The 25,398-nt window shown below is 39.0% G+C and overlaps 2 pseudogenes across 1 annotated transcript; both read right to left on the minus strand.

Moving 5' to 3' along the window:
* Positions 1-5,877: 5,877 nt before the first annotated feature.
* On the minus strand, positions 5,878-7,208 carry LOC145526020 (ras-related protein Rab-7a pseudogene; annotated as a pseudogene). Its single transcript, XR_014068598.1, has one exon. The product of XR_014068598.1 is annotated as a ras-related protein Rab-7a pseudogene (transcript).
* A 7,353-nt stretch (positions 7,209-14,561) lies between these two features.
* Positions 14,562-25,103, minus strand: LOC145525222 (RNA-binding protein EWS-like; annotated as a pseudogene).
* Positions 25,104-25,398: the final 295 nt, after the last annotated feature.

The raw sequence follows: 25,398 nt of genomic DNA on the forward strand, positions 1-25,398 counted from the left end.
CTCCAGCTATCCTCTCTTCGCCAAAGCCATCTTCTTTGTCTCACTCAAACCTTGCACACACCTCTCTGACTCTCGTAAATCCTCCTTGAATAATTCTAACTTGAGGGTATCATCTATTTCATCCTGAGACCCTGATTGATTAAACTGGGAATGTAAATTAAACTTACTATCTCAAGACATTCCTACTTTAAATGTATATGAAAGTGACTACCAATAACTCAAATCAATAGTCATATCACAAGTTGATGGCCAGCTTTCAGTTAACCTTGCTTATGTAAGTTGCCTATTCTGGTCCAATTGGATGAGGCTAAGAGGTCAATGATCACACTGCCAAACAGGAGTACCTAGAACTGATCCTTTAAAGGATCTGAGGAAGAATATTTCATATACATGAAATATATGGTCTTTTGTTATTGACTTCTCCCATTTAGCATGTTTCCAAGGTCCATTCATCTTGTCACATGCATCAGTGTTTCAGTCCTTTTCTGACTGTTAACATTCCATTGTATGAATACACTACATTTTGATTCCAAGTTCATCAGTTTACAGACATGTAGCTTTTTCTGCTTTTTTTCTATTATAAATAATGCTTCTATAAACATTTATGCACAAGCTTATATGTGGACACATTTTCAATTTCATTTCTCTTGAAGAAATACTAGTCAGTATAATTATTGGGCAACATTATATCTAACTTTTTCGGGAATTACTATTTTCCAAAGCATTCACACCATGATACATTCTCACCAACAATGTAAGAGTGCTCTAATTTCTCAATATCCTTGCTAACACTACTAGCTCCCTTTATATATATATATAGTCATCCAAGTAGGAAAGAAGTGCTAGTGCATTATGTTTTTTTGCTTTTTGATTTTTTATTGGTGACAATTTTCTTTATTCAGCACAAGGAACATCTTAGGTATAGCACTAAGACCTTCACATATTTATTAACATTGAAATACTCATCTGCACCACCTCCTAAGATGGAGGGAGGGTACACAATTTACACTAGTGACTGTGTTGTCTCAAGTGGAGTCCGCAATACCTCCATGTTTCAGTTTTCTCTTTGTCAAAGTTTATTGCTCTTTTTGGTGGTTAAGAATCACTCCCTACATTCACCCTGCCATTGTGCACTGTTAGTGAATTCTTGACTTCACTTACAGGTTGCTCAGCTATCAAATGAATGGCAAAGTTTTCATTTACCTTTTCCTGACAACCTATAAATACAATTTTCCTGTAGTCTTTATCATCATAAGTCTAGCTAGTGCGCAGTGATTTTCTTCCCATACCCTGATATATCTGGCTTCCAGGGGTAGGCTCTGCACCACTCCTCTTCTCTTGCTTAGCAGCAAACAGAAAGGCAGTCATTGCTGATATCTTGCTGGGCTGACAGTTGATCCAGTGCCCCAGCCTGCCAAACAACTACTCATGGGCAAGGCACTTTCACTGTGGTTTTGACTTGCATTTTTATAAGGATTAATGATATTGTTCAGTTCAGTTTAGTTGCTCAGTCGTGTCCGACTCTTTGTGACTCCATGAACCGCAGCACGCCAGGCCTCCCTGCCCATTACCAACTCCCAGAATCCACCCAAAACCATGTCCATTGAGTCGGTGATGCCATTCAACCATCTTATCTTCTCCTAGTCGTCCTCTTCTCCTCCTGCCCTCAATCTTTCCCAGCATCAGGGTCTTTTCAAATGAGTCAGCTCTTCGCATCAGGTGGCCAAAGTATTGAAGTTTCAGCTTCAACATCAGTCCTTCCAATGAACACCCAGGACTGACCTCCTTTAGGATGGACTGATTGGACCTTCTTGCAGTTCAAGGGACTCTCAAGAGTCTTCTCCAACACCACAGTTCAAAAGCATCAATTCTTCTGCGCTCAGCTTTCTTTATAGTCTAACTCTCACATCCATACATGACCACTGGAAAAACCATAGCCTTGACTAGACAGACCTTTGTTGACAAAGTGATGTCTCTGCTTTTTAATATGCTATCTAGGTTGGTCATAACTTTCCTCCCAAGGAGTAAGTGTCTTAATTTCATGGCTGCAATCACCACCTGCAGTGATTTTGGAGCCCAGAAAAATAAAGTCTGACACTGTTTTCACTTTTTCCCCATTTATTTGCCATGAAGAGGTGGGACCAGATGCCGTGATCTTAGTTTTCTGAATGTTGAGCTTTGAGCGAACTTTTTCATGCTCCTCTTTCACTTTCATCAAGAGACCCTTATGGTTAATGGCCACCTGTGTATCTTCTTTGTAGAAATGTCTACTCAAATCTTTTGTCAGTTTTTTTTTTGTTTGCCTTATTGTTGTTGAGTTGTAATAATTCTTCAAATATTCAGAAAGCTTGATCATTATCAGATATAGAATATGCAAATGTTTTCTCCAATTATTTGTGTTGTCTTTTCACTTTGCCAAGTATTATTTCATTCAGAGAGTTTTTAACTTTGATAAAGTCTGAGATATCTAGTTTTTCTTTTGTTCCTTGTACTTTGGATGTCATATCTAAGATATGATATCTAAGGCATTAGATATTAGACATGTAAGGTCCTAGATATTAGGTATTAGATATATCTAAGATATTACCTAATTCAAATTTGTAAGATTTACACCTGTTTTCTTCTAGAATTTTGAAATTTCAACCCCAATATTTAGGTCTATGATCCATTTTTAGTCATTTTTTGTGTATGATGTCATTAAATGGTTCAACCTCAGTGCTTGCATATGGATATCCAGTTTCCCCACCTCTACTTGTTTAAAAGACCATTTTTTCTCCATTGACTTGTCATGGAGACTTTGTCAAAAGTCAATAGACCAAAAATATGAAACTTATTTCTGAATTCTTAATTATATTCCTATCTGTATGCCTGTACTTATAGTCTTTATTATTGTAACTTCAAAGTTTTGAAATCACACCTTGTGAGTCCTCTAGGCTTTTTATTATTTTTTTTTTCCCCAGGATCATAATTGTTTTTGAATCCAGTAGATGTCTATATAAAATTTAAGGTCAGCTTGTCTTTGAGCTTGTCATCTGGTCAATATCTGTAAAAATATCAACCGGTATTTTGAAAGATATTGTATTGAATATATAAAACTTGGGAAGTACTTCCATATTTTTATATTTCATTTTTTAATTTTTTTATGTTTTAAGGAATCTCCACATTGTTCTACATGGTACATGCACCATTTTGCATTCCCACCAACAGTGTAAGACAGTTTCCTTCTCTCCACACCCTCTCCAGAGTTTATTGTTTGTAGACTTTTTGATAGCAGCCCTTCTGACCAGCATGAGATAATACCTCACTGCGGTTTTGATTTGCATTTCTCTAATAATGAGTGATGCTGAAAATCTTTTCATGTGTTTACTATCCATCTGTATGTCTTCTTTGGAGAAATATCTGTTTAGTTATTTTGCCAACTTTTTGATTGGCTTGTTTGTTTTTCTGGTATTAAGCTGCTTTAGCTGTTTGTATATTTTGGAGATTAATTCTTTAACAGTTATTTCACTTGCTGTTATTTTTTTTTTCCCCTTTCTGAATGTTGTCTTTTCACCTTGCTTATAGTTTCTTTTATTGTGCAGAAGCTTTTAAATTTAATTAGGTCTCGTTTGTTTATTTTTGTTTTTATTTCCATTACTCTGGGAAGTGGGTCATAGAGGATCTTGCTGTGATTTATGTCAGAGAGTGTTCTGCCTATGCTTTCCTCTAAGAGTTTTAAAGTTTCTGGCATTACACTTATATTTAATCTATTTTGTGTTCATTTTTGTGTATAGTGTTTCAAAGTTTCCTAGTTTCATTCTTATACACGTGGTTAATCAGATTTACCAGCATCACTAATTGAAGAAGCTGTTTTTTCTCCATTGTATATTTTTGCCTCCTTTGTCAAAGATAAGATGCCCATAGGATTTATCTCTGGGCTTTCTCTCTCTCTCTTTTTTTTTTTCATTGATCTATGTTTCTGTCTTTGTGCCAATATCATACTGTCTTGGTGAAAGTAGCTTTGTAGTATAATCTGAAGTCAGGAGGGTTGATTCTTGCAGTTCCATTCTTCTTTCTCAAGATTGCTTTGTTTATTCAAGGTTATATGTGTTTCCATACAAATTGTGAAATTATTTGCTCTACTTCTTTAAAAAATACCATTGGTAGTTTGACAGGGAGTGTGTTGAATCTATAGATTGCCTTGGTATTATACTCATTTTCACTATATTGATTCTTCCAATCCATGAACATGGTATATTTCTCCATCTATTTGTGTCATCTTTGATTTCTTTCATCAGTGTTTTATAGTTTTCTATATACAGGTCTTTTGTTTCTTTAGGCAAAATTATTCTTAAGTATTTAATTCTTTATGTTGCAATGGTGAATGGGATTGTTTCTTTAATTTCTCTTTCTGATTTTTCATTGTTTGTGTATAGGAATGCAAGGGATTTCTGTGTATTAATTTTATATTCTGCAACTTTATTATATTCATTAATTAACTAGTAGTTTTCTGGTGACATCTTTAGGATTTTCTATATAGAGCATCATGCCATCTGCAAGCAGTGAGTTTTACTTCTTTTCCAATCTAGGTTCATTTTTCTTTATCTTCTCTGATTGCTGTGGCTAGGAGCTCCAAAACTATGTTGAACAGTAGTGGTTGGAGTGGGCACCCTTTTATTGTTCCTGATTTTAGAGGAAGTGCTTTCAATTTTTCGCTATTGAGGATAATGTTCACTGCAGGTTTCTTTTTTCTTTTTTTGTATATGGATTTTATTATGTTGAGATATGTTCCTTCTATGCCTGCTTTCTGGGGAGTTTTTATCATAAATGAGTGTTGAATTTTTCAAAAGCTTTTTTCTGCTTCTATTGAGGTAATCATATGGCTTTTATCTTTCAATTTGTTAATACAGTGTATCACATTGATTGATTTGCAAATATTGAAGAATCCTTGCATCTCTGGGATAAAGCCCAGATGTCATGATGTATGATGTTTTTGATTTCCTTCTTTATTTCTTCAGTAACCTATTTGTTATTTAGTACTGTATTGTTTAATCTCTATCAGTTTTTGTTTTGTACAGTTTTTTTTCCCCACGTAGTTGATATCTAGTCTCATAGCCTTGAGGTCAGATTAGATAATTGATACAGTTTCAACTTTCTTGAAATTTCAATTTCAAATTTACTGAGGCTTGATTTGTGGCCCAAAATGTGGTCCATCCTGGAGAATGTTCCATGTGCACTTAAGAAGAAGGTGTATTCTTCTGCATTTGTATGGAAAGTCCTGAGGATATCAATGAGATCCATTTGGTCTAATGTTTCATTTAAGATTTATGTTTCCTTATTGATTCTCTGTTTGAATGATCTGTCCATTGGTGTAAGTGGGGTGTTGAAGTCCCATACTATTATTGTGTTGCTGTTGATTTCCCCTCTTATACTTGTTAGTGTTTGCCTTATGTATTGAGGTGCTCCTATGTTGGGTGTATAAATATTTTCAATTGTTATGCCTTCTTCTTGGATTGGTCGCTTGATCATGATGTAGTGCCTTTCTTTGTCTCATAATATTCTTCATCTTGAAGTCTATTTTGTCTGAAATAAGGGTTGCCACTCTGGATTTCTTTTGGTTTCCATTCACATAGAATATCTTTTTATATCCTTTTACTTTCAGTCTGTATGTTTCTCTACATCTGAAGTGGGTCTCCTGTAGGTAGTATGGGTCTTGTTTTTGTATCCATTCAGCCAGTCTGTATCTTTTGGTTGCTGCATTTAATCTGTTTACTTTTAAGGTAGTTATCGATACATATGTTTCTATTGGCATTTTCTTGATTGTTTTGGGTTTGCTTTTGTCCATCTTTCCTTTCTCTTGTGTTTATTTTTTTTTTTACACTGATTTATACATTTTAGTTGGTTGCATATATTAACATGTACTATAAGATTCTTTTCTATGAAGCATTACATAATAAATGGATACTGTAAAAAGATCTGATTAGTTAAAAGTAACAAGCATTAACAGATACATACAAAACTCAGCCTGATCAGACTGGGTGTGAGCCTGTGATGGAGCGCAGGGCACCAGCCTTCCCACGTGGTGGCCTTCGCAGGAAGGGGGGGGTAAAAAGACCACAAGACGGTTAAAAAAATCAGAACTAATTAGACACAGATTAACTGTAAACAGTTCTCTCTCCAGTGGACAAAAGGAAGAAGCTTCCAACGCAGAAGCCACCCCAAGCGGGTGTGTACCGCCGGCCCTGCTGCTGCCGTGGAGCCCGCGGGCGGGCGGGCGGTGGGGTCTGTCAGGCGTGTGCGGGGGTCGGCGGTGTGCTGGGCTCTCTGGGCAGCCGGCTGAGAGATGACTGTCTGTGTGGAGAGGAGGGGCTCGTGGAAGAAGGCCTACGTGTGTTCTCGGTCGTGAAGGACGCTGTGCTCTGCTCTCTCCGCCTCTTCAGCAGCTGCAGCTCTCGCCCGAGGGCTTGGGGCCGAGGTTCTTGTCCAGTTTGATGGGCTCGGGGAACTCGTTGTACAACTCCACTTCCGTTTCCTGCTTGAGTGCGTTTCGGGCGATAGTCTGGAAGGCCTGCTCCACGTTGATGGCCTCCTTGGCGCTGGTCTCGAAGTAGGGAATGTTGTTTTTGCTGTAGCACCAGGCCTGTGCCCGCTTGGTGGCCACCTGTCTGTTTTCGAGGTCAATCTTGTTTCCCAGCACGACGAAGGGGAAGTTCTCGGGGTCCCGGGGACTGGCCTGGATGAGAAACTCATCTCTCCAGCTGTCAAGGGTCTTGAACGTGTTGGGGGCGGTCACATCGAACACCAGGACGCAGCAGTCCGCGCCTCTATAGAAGGCCACGCCCAGGGACTGGAACTGCTCCTGTCCGGCCGTGTCCCAGATCTGCATGGTCACTAGCCTGTCGTCCACCATCACCTCCTTCGTCAGGAAGTCTGCCCCTATTGTGGCTTTGTACTGGTTATTGAACTTCTTGTTCACATACTGGTTCATGAGTGAGGTCTTCCCGACTCCGGAGTCTCCCAGGATGATCACCTTCAACAGCACTTTCTTCCTCGAGGTCATCCTTCAAGCGCGTCCGCTCCGCTGGGCTCCGGGCCGGGCGTGTCGCGAGGGCTCTGCCGAGGAGGAGACGGGGGGGTGACGGGCGCGCGGGGAGATTCAAGCTGCGGCTCCTGCGGCCTCCCAGGCCTGTCCAAACCTCCAACGCCGCCGCCGCCGCCGCCGCCTCGGGCTTTATCTCTCTTGTGTTTACTAGCTGTGTAAGTCCCTTTAGTATTTGTTGCAATGCTGCTTTGGTGGTGGTAAATTCTCTTAATTTCTGCTTGTCTGTAAAACTTTTGATTTCCCCATCAATTTTGAATGAGATCTTTGCCTGGTATAGTAATCTTTGTTGTAGACTTTTTCTCTTTCAATACTTTAAATATGTCCTGCAATTCCCTTCTGGCCTGCAGTTTCTGCTGAAAGATCCGCTATTAATCATATGGGTGTTTCCCTTGTATGTTACTTGTTGCTTTTCCCTTGCTGCTTTGAATATTTTTGTGCTTAATCTCTGTTAGCTTGATTAATATGTGTCACGAAGTGTTTCTCCTTTCATTTATCTTTGTAAGGGACTGTCTGTGCTTCTTGGGCTTGATTGACTATTTTCTTTCACCTGTTGGGGAATTTTTCAACTATAATTACTTCAAAAATTTTCTCAGTGCCTTTGCATTTTTCTTCTTCCTCTGGGAAGAACTATAACTGAAACTTTGGTGTGCTTAGTATTATCCCAAAGGTCTCTGAGGCTATCCTCAATTCTTTCCATTCTTTTCACTTTATTCTGCTCTTCAGCAGTTATTTCCACAATTCTATCCTCCAGCTCACTTATCTCTTCTTCTAACTCAGTTATTCTGCTATTGGTTCCTTTTAGAGTATTTTTAATTTCAGTAATTGTGCTATTCATCTCTGTTTGCTTATTCTTTATTTCTTCTATGTCCTTGATAATTGTATTAAATGTACTAAATACTTCTTGCATTTTCTCCATTCTACTTTCAATCTTTAGAGCAACTTTATTATTATTATTCTGAATTCTCTTTCAGGGAGATTGCTTATTTCCTCTTTGTTAATTTGGCCTTGTGAGTTTCCACCTTGCTCTTTCATTTGTGTTGTATTTCTCTGTCTTTTCAGTTTTTTTTTTTTTTTTTTTAACTGGCTCCACTTGAGGGCTCCTTTTCTCAGGCTTTAGGGTTGTATTATTTATTCCCTTTGGTTTTTGCCCTTGGAGGGAAATGTTGGTTGGGTGGTTTGTGCTGATTTCTTGTTAAGGGTGACTTGTGCCTGTGTTCTAGGAGGAGGACATCAAGCAGGTAATTACAGAAATAACGGGACATATACACACACTTCCACACACAGTTATAACCAAAATGTTCTAAAGATAGGAGTACAGGAGATTGACTTGGTGAGCAAAAGAAACCAGAAGTGATATCAACCAATTAAAAGCAGAGCTAGCTAATGTTCAATCTGGAAATCTGAGCATTCACATAGGGCCAAATGTGGAATATAGCAAAGAGAGCTCAGCAATTTAACTTACTCAGTGAGAAAATAAGAATGAAGGAAAAAATGGAGAAGGAAAAAAGAGAGAGAGAATAGAAGAGGAGAAAGGAGGGAAAAGAGAATAGGAGGGAGTGGAAAAGGGGATTTAAAAAAGAGAGAGAAGAAAAAATAGAAAAACAAAGATAAATAGATGCATGTGGAAAAATTTATATTCAGGAATAGCTACAGCTGGTAAAGAACTATAGGAAAAACAGTTGAATATATCAAAAACAAAATCAAAAACCTCATCAAGGGTAAAAAAAAAAAAAGTGAAAAAAAAACACCTTAAAATGAATTTTTCTTTTTTTTTTGACAAGAAATACAAAGAGGGAAACTCCAAGCACCACAAAAGTGAAAATATGTAGGAGGAATAAACCGTGTGATTTATGAAAAAGAAAAGAAAATCTTAAAATGAATGTTTTTTTGTTTTGTTTTGTTTCTTTGTTTAACAAGGAAAACAAAGAGGAACACTCCACAGTACTGCAAAAGACTAATATGAAGGTGAAGATATGCAGGGGGAATAAACAGTGTGATTTATAAGGAAAAAAAGAAAAGAAAAGGTTCTCAAGTTTGTAGTTCTTGGGTTTGGAGTCTGCTCCTGTGGATGAGGTTGGGTTGGGGCCCTGTGATGCTTTCCTGGTTGGGAGAGCTTGTGCCTGTGTTCTGGTTGATGGTGCTGGATCTCATCTCTCTGAAGGGCATTGCAGTGCCAGTAGTAGGTCTTTGGGTGTCTATGGGTTCAGTATGCCTTTGGGCAGTCCTTCTGGCTTTGGCAGAGTTAGACGTGTCCATTTCTGCAACCACTTCAAAGTGACCCTCTTAGCATATCTGCAGTGCTGCCAGCCCCCTACTTGCCCCTGGGGTCATAGCCAGTGCTTCTGTCCCCATGAACTGCCCTGTGCTGCTGGCTGAAGCTTGCTGGGTAGGGGCTTGTGCAGATCTTTTGTTGTGCCCTCTGCATTGTGGAGACTTGTGTGGGCTTCCCTCAGCCCCCTGAGCTTACTCTCTGTGTTATGGGGCTTGTGTGTACTTGTTTCATCTCACTGGCCTGCCCTTTGCTTCGCAGGGCTTGGGGGTGCTTGTTTCATCTCCTGGGGCTGGCCTCTGCATCACAGGGCTAGTGTGGATTTGTTTTGCTCCCCGTGCTCGCCCTCTCCTTCAGGGGGGTTGTATGCACTTGTTTCGTCTCACCGCCTACCCTCTGTCTCAGGGCTTATGTGCTCTTCTTTTGGCTGTGCTGCGAGGGTTCTATGCACTGTCCAAGTCTGTAAGTCTCCCCTCTATTGGCACTCTGACCCCACCCTTTGCACAGTGAAGGTTCTGTGCGAACCGGGGGTTGTGTGCTGTGCCACACTCAGCTACCTGGGCCTGTGCCCTGTGCTGCAAGGGTTGTGTGTGCTGGCTGGGTGTGTATGCCACACCACTCTCAGCTATCTGGGCCCACCTTCTGTGCTGCAAGGGCTGTGTGTGCTGGCTGACCTGCTCTCTGTACTGGAAGGGTTGTGTGTGCTGTCTAGGTTTATATGCCTCCCCATTCTTGGTTCCCCAAGCCCACAGTGTGGTCGGTGCCACAGTTTGTGAGCTGTTAAAAGGCTGAGAAGCACAGCTTTCTCTGTTTTCTGCCCTCTAAGTCCCTGCTTTGCCTGGTTTTTCAAGACTCTGCACCTTTTCCCTGGGCCCACCTGTGAGGGAGTTTCCCTATGCACAGGACTTCCTCCTGTTTCAGGACTCCCTGCCTCCCTCAGGGCACAAGCTCCTGCCCAGAAAATCTCCATCTTGTCCCTTTTTATGTCTCCATCCTCTCTATCCCTCATTTCAGGGAGCTTACCCTGTCCCCCTGGAAGCCTGGGGTCTTCTGCTGTTGCCTAAAAGTTTCTTTGTAGGAGTTGTTCCATATCATTATGAGTTTTTGATGTATTAGTGGGGAAGCTGGCAATCTTCCCATCTAACTGCTCTGCCATCTTCCTGCCTGTCTCTGCCTATGCTTTTCTCTAAGAATTTTATAGCTTCTGGTCTTACACTTAGGTCTTTAATCCATTTTGAGTTTATCTTTGTGTATGTTTTTAGCTAGTGTTCTCATTTCATTCTTTTACATATAGCTGTCCAGTTTTCCCAGTACCGCTTATTGAAGAGACTACCTTTCCCCCACTGTATATTCTTGGCTCCTTTGTCAAAAATAAGGTATCCATAGGTGTGTGGGCTTATCTCTAGGCTTTCTATCTTGTTCCATTGGTTTATATTTCTGTTTTAGTGCCAGTACTATGCTGTCTTGCTGACTATAGCTTTGTAGTATAGTCTAAAGTCAGGAAGCTTGATTCCTCCAGCTCCATGCTTCTTTCTCAAGTTTGTTTTAGATATTCAGAGTCTTTTCTGTTTCCATATGAATTGTGAGATTTTTGTTTGTTTGTTTGTTTTAGTTCTGTGAAAAAATGCCATTGGTAATTCGATAGGGATTGCATTGAATCTGTAGATTACATTGAGTAGTATAGTTGTTTTCACAATAATGATTCTTCCAACCCAGCAACATGAAATATCTTTCCACCTGTTTATATTGTCTTTGATTTCTTTCATCAGTATCTTATAATTCTTATAATATTCTGTATATAGATCTTTGTCTCCTTAAGTAGGTTTACTTTTAGGTATTTCATTCTTTTTGTTGCAATGGTAAATTGGATTGATTCCTTAATTTCTCTTTCTGATATTTCATTGTTAGTACAGAGAAATGCAAATCTTTCTGTGTATTGATTTTATATCCTGCCACTTTGCTAAGTTCACTGATTAGCTCTGGTAACTTTCTTTAGGGCATCTTTATGATTTTCTATGTATAATATCATGTCATCTGCAAACAATGAGAGTTTTACTTCTTTTACAATCTGGATTCTTTTTATGTCTTTTTCTTCTCTGACTTCTGTAGAAAAGACTATGGCAAAACTATGTTGAATAATAGTGGTGAAAGTGGCCACCCTTGTCTTGTGCCCAATCTTAGAGGAAATGCTTTCAGTTTTTCAACATTGAGAATAATGTTTGCTGTGGGTTTATCATATATGGCTTTTATTATATTGAGATAGGTTCCTCTTATGCACATTTTTGAATAGATTTTTTTTAATTATAAATAGATGTTGAATTTTGTTGAAAGTTTTCTCTGTATCTATTGAGATTATCATGTGGCTTTTACCTTTCAATTTATTAATATGGTGTATCACATTGATTGACTGCATATACTGAAGAATCCTTGCATCCCTGGGATAAATTCAATTTGACCATGGTGTATGATCTTTTTAATGTGAAAGTTATTTTCAACCTAGAATTTTATTCCTTATAAACAAATAAACCTAGTTTTAAAATTTTTATTTATTTATTTTAATTGGACAATAATTGCTTTACAATATTGTGATGGCCTTTGCCATACATCAGCATTTCACACAAGCATCATCCAAAATAAAATTTACCTTTCACACGTTATCTCAGAAAACTACTCAAGTATATGCTTCAACCAAACAATGGCTGCAGGTTGACAGAACTCCAGTTGAGATTGTAACAAAGGACAAAGGATCCTTAAAATAAGCAACTCATGAACAGCAAATGAACAAAACAAGAAAATAGAAAATTCTAAAATAGCTACTCAGAGAGTAAAGAATCTGTCTGCAATGTGGGAGACCCAGGTTTGATCCTTGGGTCAGGAAGATGCCCTGGATAAGAGAATGGCTCCCCACTCCAGTATTCTTACCTGGAGAATTCTATGGATAAAGGAGCCTGGCAGGTTACCGACCATGGGGTGGCAAAGAGTTGGACACAATTGAGCCACTAACACTTTCACTTTTTTTACTTTCACAAATCTATTTGTGTATGAGTATTTGCCGATGAAATAGTTATGTATATGCAGAAAAATAAGCACACACACCAACAAAAGATAATCATGAACACCAGGGAAAACAAAAATTTTACAGAAAAGAAAAATAATTGTATATGAGTTGTGATTGAACTGTGAATAAATTATGCCCATAATATATATTGAATATTGGTTTAATCCTAAAATATTAACATAAATACATTGAAAGGATTGTAGGGAAAGCAATGATTTATTTGTGAGTAGTAGTATATAAAACGTTAAATTCTTATCATCCATCTAAAAATTCAATACATTGTGTTTATTCTCAGATAGCAGTACGAGTTATTTCTGAGAAGTGTAACAGTAAATATCACAAGAAATGGTTAAAGGATGTAAATAGAGTTTCTCTCAGGGAACAGGAAACCACATCAGGGAAATGGATTTTAGAAGCTTGTTATTTTTATGCAGAGGGTATAGCGACCCACTCCAGTATTCTTTCCTGGAGAATCCCATGGACAGAGGAGCCTGACAGGCTATAGTTCATAGATTTGCAATGAGGCTGATATAGCTGAAGCGACTTAGCACACATGCATACATGGTGGTGGTGGTAATTGTGACAAAGCCAGTTTAAAGGAGAGAGAAGGGACAGAGAGAGAGAGAGTGAGAGATAAACCATCTGTTAAAAGAAGGAAAAGTTACAAAAGAAAAGAGGAGAAGCAGAGGTAAAATAGGCTTTGTTCCAGGAGGCCAGTTCTTGTCCTATTTGCCTTCAAAGATTTGTGACTAAAAGTATGACAGAGATACAACCTTCTCCAAAGAGAGAATGTTATGGATCTTATTCACATTTAAAAAAATGTTCTTAAGTAAAAACATCCAGGAAAAGAAATAACTTGGTATGTATCCAGAATTTCATCTTTGTTCAATCATGCATGACATTGCAGTCATAGAATAGAGTGACATAAATAAACATAAATGTTAAACAAAACAAAAAAGAATTTATATTTGAACTGTATATAATTGTAGTATATGTATTCACCATAAATCTCAGTCTTGACTGAACATGGAAATTACTTAGAATGAATTTTAAAATCACAAGTCATATACAATGAGGTTTTTGGTCCATAAAACAATCTGAGTGGACAAGGTCCAGGCATCAATAGTTTTAAAACTCTATAGGCAATTTTAATTTGCAGCAAACAGAAATTATGACTATTTCATGTGGTCCTTAGACTAGCAATATTGGCATCATCTAGGTACTTCTACTAAATGTAAAGTCTCAGAACCTATCCCCAGACCTAGAGAAGGAAAAGTTTCGGGTGTAGGTATCATCTAAGACTTTAAGGTGATTCTGAAGCACACTACAGTTTGAAAACCTCTGACTTGGGGTCTTATGATATACAGTGTGGTTCATGGACCTATAACTAAGCATATCAACTATCCCAATTTGCCAGGATTATCTTAATTTGATAGTTAAATCCCTATACACTAGACAAGGGGGCTTTTAGTGGTAAATAATCCACCTATCGATACAGGACACAGATTTGATCTTTGTGTCAGGAAGATCCCCTGGAGAAGGAAATGACTTCTCACTCCAGTATTCTTGCTGGGGAATTCCCATAGGCAGAAGAGCCTGGTGGGCAACAGTCCATGGGGTTGTAAAGAGTTGGAAACGACTTAGCCAATAAACAACAGCGACAACATGCTAAACAAACCAGAATGAATGACTACCCTCAGCAACATCATTACTTGAACCTTTATATAAATAAAAGTGTTAGGCCCACTTCTAGACTGTCTACATTCAAATTTGCTTTTTAAGGAAAATTTTATTTTGCAGCAAATATTTTGCAGTACACAGATGACTTCTATGTACTTGACAATCTGAGAAGCACTGCGCTTGGACAGTAATGGTTTTCAAGCCTACTGAACATTAAAATCTGCCCAGGCTTTACCCAAGATTCAGCCAGAGTCTCTGGGCTTGAGCCCCAGGTCTCTTGTGAACTCACGATTGAGCACAACTACACGTTTATTTATTTATTTATTTTGTTTTGCTTGTTTATAAAAATTTGAAATTTTATTAAAAAAAAATAACAAGTATGAACATCGTTACAATTAGAAGCACTCTTGGTTCTCCACAGTGATACTAAGCATGCTCATAAGGGTTTCCATTGTTTAATTTCGCATAAACAATCATCTTTAGAAGAAGAAGAAGAAGAAGAAGAAAAAGCACACTACTATTTCACTTATTTAATATTTTTTCACAAATGGAGAAAAATACTAAAGTACAGACAAGGACTCATTTCTCATACTAGTAAGTTTATGCCCCAAATCCTTTGAGATATGTTTCAATAGTATGTGAACTGAGAACTTTCAGATGTACAAACTGGATTTAGAAAAGGAAGAGAAACAGAAGTCAAATTGTTAACATTTGATGGATCATAGAGAAAACAAGGGAATTCCAGAAAAAAAAAAAAATCTACTTCTGCTTCATTGACTATGCTAAAGCCTTTGACTGTGTGGATCACAACAAACTTTGGAAAATTCTTAAAGAAATGGGAATACCAGACTACCTTATCTGTCTCTTGAGAGCAACAGTTAGAAATAGACATGGAACAACTGACTGGTTCAAAATTGGGAAAGGAGTACGGCAAGACTGCATATGGTCATTCTGATTATTTAGCTTCTATGCAGAGTGTATCTTGTGGAGTGCCAGGCTGGGTGAATCACAAGCTGGAATCAAGATTGCTTGAAGAAATAACAACAACCTCAGATATGCAGAGGACTACTCTAATTGCAGAAAGTGAAAAGGAAATAAAAAATCTCTTGATGAGAGTAAAGGTGGAGAGTAAAAATCTGGCTTAAAACCCAACTTTCAAAAAACTAAGCACATGGCATCTGGTCTCCTCACTTCATCGCAAATAGAAGGGGAAAAATTGGAAACAGTGACAGATTTTATTTTGGGGGGCACCAAAACCACTGTGATGGCAAGTTCTGTGAAAGGAAATCTAGACAGTATATTAAAAAACAAAGACATAACTTTGCTGTCAAAGGTTGTATAGTCAAAGCTATGATTTTTCCAGTACTCGTGTATGGACCTGAGTGTTGGATGATAAAGAAGGCCGGGCACTGAAAAACTGATGCTTTTGAGTTGTGGTGCTAGAGAAGACTGTTGAGAGTCCCTTGGACAGCAAGGAGATCAAAAAGAGTCAATCAGAAAGGTTATCAACCCTGAATATTCACTGGAAGAACTGACATTAAAGCTGAAACTCCAATACTTTGGCCACGTGATGCGAAGAACTGACTCATTAGGAAAGACCCTGATGCTGGGAAAGAGTGAAGGTAAAAGGAGAAGAGGAAGGCAAATGATGAGATGGTTGGATAGCCTCACCAGCTCAGTGGACGTGAATTTGAGCTAATTCCAGAGACAGTGAAGGACAGGGAAGCCTGGTATGCTGCAGTTCATGGGGTCTCCAAAAGTCAAACATGATTTAGTGACTGAACAACAGGCAAGGAATAATCATAATGTTGTGACTAATATTATAAATATAGAATTATAAATTCAAAACATTTTCTGGTTTAAAAAATAAATCAGGTAGTCAATGCAGTTCTGCATGGTCTCTGTGTCCAGTGGAACTTGTGTCTGCATTCCTGTGGTGCTCACCTTTAGCATTTTTCCAGGTCCTCTACACCTGCCTCTTCTACCACCCCTCTGTTCCATCTAAGTTGCTAGGGGTCACCCAGGATCACCTTATTTTCTTCCACTAAAGTCACCATGGTTAATGTCCCATTCACCACTGAAGCCAACTCTGTCTCCACCACAACAACCTCTTAACATTCCACTAGAACCACCATAGAGATGCCAGAACTTACACAGGACTGGAAAACAAACTCTAGGCGGGCACAAACAGAACCTTGTGTGCACCAGGACCCGGGAGAAAGGAGCAGTGACCCCACAAGAGACTGACCCAGACTTGTCCATAAGTGTCCAGGAATCTCTGGTGGAGGTCAGTGGTGGCCTGCTGCAGGGCTGGGGGCACTGAGTGCAGCAGTGCCTGCATGGGACGTTTTGAAGGAGGTCGCCATTATCTTCATTACCTCCACCACAGTTTGGCCCCAGGTAAACAACAGGAAGGGAACACAGCCCCACCCTTCAACAGAGAATTGGATTAAAGATTTACTGAACATGGCCCCACCCATCAGTTCAGTCGCTCAGTCGTGTCCAACTCTTTGCGACCCCATGAATTGCAGCACACCAGACCTCTCTGTCCATCACCAACTCCCGGAGTCTACCCAAACTCATGTCCATCGAGTCAGTGATGCCATCCAACCATCTCATCTTCTGTAGTCCCTTTCTCCTCCTGCCCCCAATCCTACCCAGCATTAGGGTCTTTTCCAATGAGTCAACTCTTTGCATGAGATCAAGACCCAATTTTCCCCTTGGTTAGCCTCTCCCATCAGGAAGTTTCCATAAGCCTCTTACCCTTGTCCATCAGAGAGCAGACAGACTGAAAACCACATTCCCAGGAAAGTAACCAATCTGATCACTTGGACAACAGCCTTGCCTAACTCAGTGAACTATGGGCCATGCCATGTAGGGCCACCCAAAATGGATGGGTCATGGTGGAAAGTTCTGACAAGACACGATCCACTGGAGAAAAGAATGGCAAACCATTTTAGTATTCTTGCCTTGACAACCCCATGAACAACAAAAAGACAAAAAGATAGGGCACTGAAAGATGAACTCCACAGGGTGGTAGGTGCCTGGTATGCTACTGGAGATCATTGGAGAAATAACTCTAGAAAAAGTGAAGAGATGGAACCAAAGCAAAAACAACACCCAGTGTGGATGTGACTGGTGATGGAAGTAAAGTCTGATGCTGTAAAGAGAAACATGGCATAGGAATCTAGAATGTTAGCTCCATGAATCAAGGCAAATTGAAAGTGGTCAAACAGGGATAGCAAGGGTGAACATTGACATCTTAGGAATCAGAACTAAAATGGACTGGGATGGCTGAACTTAACTCAGATGACCATTATATCTACTACTGTGGGCAAGAATCCCTTAGAAGAAATGGAGTAGCCATCATAGTGAACAAAAGAGTCTGAAATACAGTACTTGGATGCAATCTCAAAAATGACAGAATCATCTCTGTTCGTTTACAAGACAAACCATTCAATATCACAGTAATCCAAGTCTATGCCCTGACCAGTAACGCTGAAGAAGCTGAAGTTGAATGATTCTATGAAGACCTACAAGACCTTCTATAATTAACACCTCCCCCCCAAAAAAAGATGTCCTTTTCATTATAGGCAACTGGAATGCAAAAGTAGGAAGTCAAGAAATATCTAGAGTAACAAACAAATTTGACCTTGGAGTACAGAATGAAGCAGGGAAAAGGTTAATAGAGTTTTGCCAAGAGAACACACTGGTCATAGCAAACATCCTCTTCCAACAACACAAGAAAAGACTCTACACATGGACATCATCAGATGGTCAAAACTGAAATCAGATTGATTATATTCTTTGCAGCCAAAGATGAAGAAATGCTATACAGTCAGCAAGAAAAAGACCGGGAGCTGACTGTGGCTCAGATCACGAACTCTTTATTGCAAACTTCAGACTTAAATTGAAGAAAGTAGAGAAAACCACCAGACCATTCAGGTATGATCTAAATCAAGTCTCTTACGATTATATAGTGGAAGTGGCAAATAGATTCAAGGGATTAGATCTGATAGAGTGCCTGAAGAACTATGGACAGAGGTTTGTGACATTGTACAGGAGGCAGGGATCAAGACCATCCAAGGAAAAGAAATGCAAAAAGGCAAAATGGTTGTCTGAGGAGACCTTACAAATAGCTGAGGAAAGAAGAGAAGCAAAAGGTAAAGGAGAAAAGGAAAGACATACCCATTTGAAAGCAGAATTCCAAAGAACAGGAAGGAGAGCTAAGAAAGCCTTGTTCATTGATCAATGCAAAGAAACAGAAGAAAACAATAGAATGGGAAAGACTAGGGATCTCTTCAAGAAAACTAGAGATACCAAGGGAACATTTCATGCAAATATGGGCTCAATAAAATACAGAAATGGTGTGGACCTAATGGAAGCAGAAAATATTAAGAAGTGACAAGAATCACGGAAAAACTATACAAAAAATATCTTGAAGACCCAGATAATGACAATGGTGTGATCACTCATCTAGAGCTAGACATCCTGGAATGTGAAGTCAAGTTGGTGAGCCTTAAGATGCATCACTACGAACAAAGCTAGTGAACGTGACCAGTGGAGCTATTTCAAATCCTGAAAGATGATGCTGTGAAAGTGCTGCACTCAATATGCCAGTAAATTTGGAAAACTCATCAGTGGCTATAGGACTGGAAAAGGTCAGTTTTCATTCCAATCCCAAAGAAAAGCAATGTCAAAGAATGCAAAAACTACCTCACAATTGCACTCATTTCACACGCTAATAAAGTAATGCTCAAAATTCTCCAAGTCAGGCTTCAACAATACGTGGATTGTGAAATTCCAGATGTTCAAGTTGGATTTAGAAAAGGCAGAGGAACCAGAGATTAAATTGTCAACATCCATTTTATCATCAAAAAAGCAGGAGAATTCCAAAAAAAACGTCTACTTCTGCGTTATTGACTATGCCAGTCTTTGACTGTGTGGACCACAACAAACTGTGGAAAATTCTTCAAGAGATGTGAATAACAGATCACCTTACTGTCTCCTGAGAAATCTGTATGCAAGTCAGGAAGCATTAGTTAGAATGGACATGGGACAACAGACTGGTTCCAACATCAGGAAAGGAGTATGTCAAGGCTGTATATTGTCACCCTGCTTATTTAACTTATATGCAGAGTACATCATGAGAAATGCTGGGCTTGATGAATCCTGAGCTGGAATCAAGATTGCTGGGAGAAATATCAGTAACCTCAGATATGCAGATGACACTACCCTTATTGTAGAAAGTGAAAAAGAACTATAGAGCCTCTTGATAAAAGTGAAAAAGGAGAGTGAAAAAGTTGGTTTAAAGCTCAACATTTAGAAAACTGAGATCATGGCATCTGGTCCCATCACTTCATGGCAAATAGATGGGGAAACAGTGGAAACAGTGAGATACTTTATTTTGGGGGGCTCCAAAATCACTGCAGATGGTGACTGCACCCATAAAATTAAAAGACACTTGCTCCTTGAAAGAAAAGTTATGACGAACCTAGACAGCATATTAAAAAGCAAAGACATTACTTTGCCATCAAAGGCTCATCTTGTCAAAGCCATGGTTTTTCCAGTGGTCATGTATGGATGTAAGAGTTGGACTGTAAAGAAAGCTGAGTGCTGAAGAATTGATACTTTTGAACCGTGGTTTTGGAGAAGACTCTTCAGAGTCCCTTGGACTGCAAGGAGATCCAACTAGTCCATCCTAAAAGAAATCCGTCCTGAATGTTCATTGGAAGAACTGATGCAGAAGCTGAAACTCTAATACTTTGGTCACCTGATGTGAAGAACTGATTCATTTGAAAAGACTCTGATGCTGGGAAAGTTTGAAGGCAGGAGGAGAAGGGGACGACAGAGGATGGGACGGCTCCATAGCATCACTGCCTCAATTGGTATGAGTTTGAGTAAATTCTGGGAGTTGGCGATGGACAGGGTAGCCTGGCGTGCTGCAGTCCATGTGTCACAAAGAGTCGGACACGACTGAGTGACTGAGCTGAACTGAACTGGAACCACCAGAGTCCATGAGGTCACCTTTTCTTTCCCACCTATCACCAGAGCCACCTCTGCCACAGTCACTGCCTAGGAGTTGTAAAGATGGCGAGAGGAAGCCTTCAGGTTCAGGGGCCTTACATCATTTGCACTCTGGATGAAGTTCTGTCTTCCACACCCTGAATCAGGGCATTCCAGTCTCCTCCTTAAGATGGGTTCCCTTGGGAACCCCAGGGACTTCTGTGTGGGCTCCTTCCATGACCTTCCATGTGATCCATGGGTCCGTCAGGACCTCCAGGGCCCCTGGGTCTCCTCAGGAGGTGGTGGCATCCCTCTGCATTCACGGTGTGTCATTCCATCCTTCTGCTGTTCACTGGAAGCTTCTTCTTTGTAAGAGAAACCTTTGAAAATCTCCCCCATTAAACACTCTACAGCCGTTTTGCCAGATCTTCATAGGACATTGTAGCATCACGGTCTTTGGGTTTTCCTGTTTCTTTGTCCAAGTAGATATGAATCATGGGTTGTCCACTCTTTAATGCTGACTGCTCTGCACTGCTTAAAGAAGTCTGCCAGATCATCTGATGTCACACTGGCATTTAATCCGTTCTTGCACATAAATTGCACTGTTGCCAGAGTCTTCATCTGGATCTACAGTTGCCCTAAATCAAGATCTTGTCCTTCATCCATGGGTACACCAAGCTTATTGAAGACCTCTCTCTCTAGCACCCATTCTACCTCATCTTCCTCCCTGCCCACCTGTGCTCATACTTCCACCATCAAATCTCCCTTTTCCTCTGCCCAGGTTAACCAGGTCACTCATTCTCCAGTTCCCTTCTGGTCGGAAACATCCTCCAGAACCCTGCTTGTAAACGGGAGCGGGGTGCTCTTAGGGTGGTCTTATGGGAATGAACTTTGTTGCCCGTAGCTGCTGCTTTGTTGCCTATATTGCCTTGGAACCTGGCTATACGATCCAGTTGGGGGATGGAGGGTAACTAGTGGGTGGCTGCTGCTCATAGTTGCTTTGTTGACTATAGTAGCTACTCTGCTGTCCATAGCTGAGCAAGCTGAGTGTCATATGCAGACTAAGCTGCATTAAGAGGCCTGGTTGGTAATATCTGTAGCAGTGGTTGTATCATAAGGAGCAGTACAGTATACTGGACAGGCTGACAGTACCCTTGTAGGGGGTGCAGTTCAAGTAGAATATCCATTGGGACGCTCCCCATAGGAAGTTGCGTATGTGGTCTGCCCATAGGTTGTATTGGTCTGAGCTTGGGTATAACTGACATCAGTAGGCTGTCCATAGTGTCCATATGCCTGAGTGGTCTGTGCATATCCAAGAGTGGGGTAGGTGGTGTAACCACCATAGCCCTGCTAGGCTGTAGGTACTGTAATCCATGGGTACCATTTTCTTTCCACAGCTACAAATTTAAAATGTAATGAAAATAGAATAAAATAGGTCTTAGACAAGCACTTAGTCTTCTAGGCATTCACAGTGCAAAAATATCTTAGAAGCTTTTTCTTTCTTTTTAGTTTTTGCTCAGATGGTAGATGCTGTGTTGAGCCTTGTGGAGACAAAAATGAGTAAGATGCAGACTTTACATAAAGTAATCATAAGCCAGTCACAATGACTCCTTTTTGAGCTCATGCTTGAAATTAAATAAAAATAATAATGATCACTACTAATAATAAGTTCTTCTAATGTTTCCCATTTGCCGTCTTCTTGACTAGAGAGTAACCCTTTGTTCTCAAGGGTTGGAGAAATTAAAGTGTATTGGGCTTAGTTACAAATAATGATCAGTCTTCTATGGTTATGCAGCTGAAAAATCTCAATAAAAATTACAGTGAGAAATCCAATTGTTGTCCAGACTAGGGTAAATATCTAAAGATTTATCATGCCTTTAGGATAAAATATATCTTGAATCCTGTTATGTTTTTACTTTTTTAAAGTATGAAAACCACTTCTCAAAACTAAGTAAACCACAGAAAAACATCGTTTTGGAGATATTTTTGAAAGTAAATACATAAAAAGGAAATCTTCATGGTATATATTAAGCTCTAGCTGTAAATTAGCTGTTTGAGCACTTAATTAAAATACTATCTCATCCTTTTTTAGAGTAGAGTGATTTTCCTATAAGAAACAGAGTTTGATATCAAGAACAGGAATTTGCAATCTCCCAGCTTAATCAAGACTGAGTACCCCCATTGCCTACTAATCAATTAGAAACTGATGTAGTCGTACTCTGTGAATTCAGGTGTGCTGATGAAATGATTCATACTGGCAGAAAGTTCAGGTTCATTAGATAAAAATCAAACTTGATCTTGCCTTGTAATGAACTCTTCTAACATGCATTTAAAGAACAATAGTGTAGCTCTTTGTGTTTCAAGCACTTCCATCAATTTCTCTTAAGATACATATGTTCTTCTAATTTATTCAAATGTGTTACAATCACACTTAATCTTAACAGCACAACTTTTTCTAAGTGCTAAAAAATGCTCCTGCCATAACTAAAGAAGGACATGAGATAGCATTTTACTCTTAGAGAATGGGAATGGATCTTTTTAACTGTCCATAACTTTCTATGTAAAACTCCAAGGACACAGATATTCTTGATAATTGTATAAAAGTAAGAATATTTTGAGGTAGAAGGTCAAAAACCAGAACAAAACAACAACAACAACAAAAAACTTTGTTTATATAATTAGTGAACTCTAAATTTTGGTTACTTTAGGTTAGAGTGTCCACTTTCTTAGCCACCACTAACTGGAATGCAATTATGTGTTACTGACCAGGTATTGAATAGTCAAAAATTAGTGCAAATAAAGTATTGTTTTGTCATTTAAGTAGCTACTATCCACATGACTGATATATTTTCTTGTCTTGCGTGACAAAATCTGGGACCCAAGTGATGCTCTAACATATATACCATCTTGAAAATTTTGAGTACATGAGACATAGAGGAGGCTGAATATTTGCACTACTTTGATTTGGTCTGATGGGCTTAGAGCTGAAAGAAGTCAACTATATAATAGTTCTATTGGTCATTGGGATTCCTGTTCCTTGCTTGTCTCTCATTGCATTTCTAAAGTGAATGATCTGCTATGATCAGTATCTTTAGAGAACAAACTTATGGTTACCAGAGGGAAAGAGTTGGGGGGAGGGCTAAATTGGAATTTGGGGATTGACATGTACAGACGGCTATATTTAAAATAAAATGCCTTTCTAGATTTCCCTTGAGGTCCATTTGTTATGAATCTGCCTGTCAACACAGGGGATGAGGGTTTGATCCCTGGTCTGGGAAGATTCCACAGGCTGCAGGGCAACAAAGCTTGTGTACCACTACTGCTGAGCCTGTGCTCTAAAGCCCTCAAGCTACAACTGTAGAGCCCAACTACTGAAGTCCATTCGCCCTAGAGCCCATGTTCCACAACAAGAGAAGCCATCAAATGAGAAATCTGCACACAATTAGAGAGTAGCCCTTGCTCACTGCAACTAGAGAAAACTCACAGGCAACAATGAAGATCCAGCACAGCCAAAAATAGTCAATAAATTTTAGAAATAAAGTAAAATAAAATGTCTTTCCATGAAAAAGAAAGATTTTTGTTTTCTCAGATCTTTTTTTATGCCAGAGATTGTTATTTGTAATAAGTTTTTCATGATTTTTTTGAGTCATATGGTAAATATTGTTACCATGTGAACTATATGTGTAAAGCAGAGAAATTAATGGTTATTCTTCTTTCTTTTAGCAATCATGTGATAAATACCACCAGTTTTAAGTTGGTCTAATTCTGTGAATCTCATAGAGATATATGATGAAGCAGCCATTGATCACAGGGTCTAACAATTCAGGAGGGAAGGCAACACATGCAAATGCATACAATATCTACAATTGTACAACTCATGGGTGGAACTGAAAAATGTTGGGGCTGAGAAAGGGAAAGATCCATTTGACTTTGGAGTTATCAGGGAAGACTTTACAAGGTCAGTACATAAAGCAGTGTTTGTAGATAAGCACAGCAGAAGACCACAGTTCAATATCTTCTTTCATTTTCTATTTAATGTATAAATCTCCATACCTCACTTTGTCATTTGTAACAGATTTAAAACTTTTGTCTTAAGGACAGATTGCATTAAATATAAAAGGCAAAAAATAAATGATTGAGAAAAAAATCATAGGAGAAAATCTTAATGATCTTGGAATAGCAAAAGTTTCCTTAAATAATACAGAAAGAGGCTAAGAGCATATTAATTTTTGTTTTGTCTTTACCAACCAGTAAGATAGTAGAAGAAAAATTGACAGATTATAAGAAGATGTGATGACATTGATGATGCTATGTCTGAGAGATGACTCATATCTAGAATATTCAAAAAAAAAAAAAGCTCTCAGGATTAGGTAAGGAAATGCATTGAAAAATAGGTAAAAGACTTGCAAGTCACATCACAAGATAAGCAGTCCACTTGCCCCATAAACATGAAAAGTGTTTGACTTCATTTATTATTTGATAAGTGCAGAGTAGAATCACAGTACACACAATTTTACTAGAAGAATGGAAATGACAAAAGAAAGTTCAAAATGTTGAGGAAGATGTGTAGGAACTAGAATTCTCACGTACTCTTAGTAGAAGTATAGACTGGTAAAACCGCCTTTGAAGTTCTTTGACAATTTCCAATCAACTCAAGCATAATCTGACTCTATAACTTAGCAATTCCAGCCATAGGAATATAACTGTATTGTTTCCTATTGTAACAAATTATCATAAATGCTGTGGCTTAAAACAGTACAGATTTGTTATCTTACAGTTCTTTAAATCAAAACCTCATCAGCTCTCATTGGGCTAAACTAAAGCAGTTATGTTCCTTTCTGCACACTCCAGGTAAGACTCCCTTCTGAAGCCATTTCCAGTTTCTAAAAGTGTCCTGCATTCCTCAGGTCATGGCCAAGACCTGAATTATTAATGCCAGGAATGTTCCTCACCCTTCTTACCCCATTGAATCTCTCTCTTTGTCTTTCTGTCATCTCTCTGTCTCTCATTCTGCCTGTATTTCTGTCTCTATTTGTCTATCCTTTTCTCTATGTCTCTGATTTTCTCCCTCTATTTTGCTGTTTCTCATCCACAGTAGTGAGGAAAGTTTCTTTGCTTTTAAAGATTTATGTGATCAATTAGGCCTATCTAAATAACCTAGGTCACTTACTCCATCTCAAATTCTTAACTTAAATCATATCTGCAAAATCCTATTGGTCACATAACATACTGACAGATTTGAGGATTTAGGAAGCAGTTATCAAGTTCAAAAACAGGCAAAATTCATCAATATATTAGAAATCA

The sequence above is a fragment of the Giraffa tippelskirchi genome, chromosome 11, assembly GCF_054371585.1.
Source record: "Giraffa tippelskirchi isolate mGirTip1 chromosome 11, T2T-mGirTip1v1.2.pri, whole genome shotgun sequence".
NCBI lineage: Eukaryota > Metazoa > Chordata > Mammalia > Artiodactyla > Giraffidae > Giraffa > Giraffa tippelskirchi.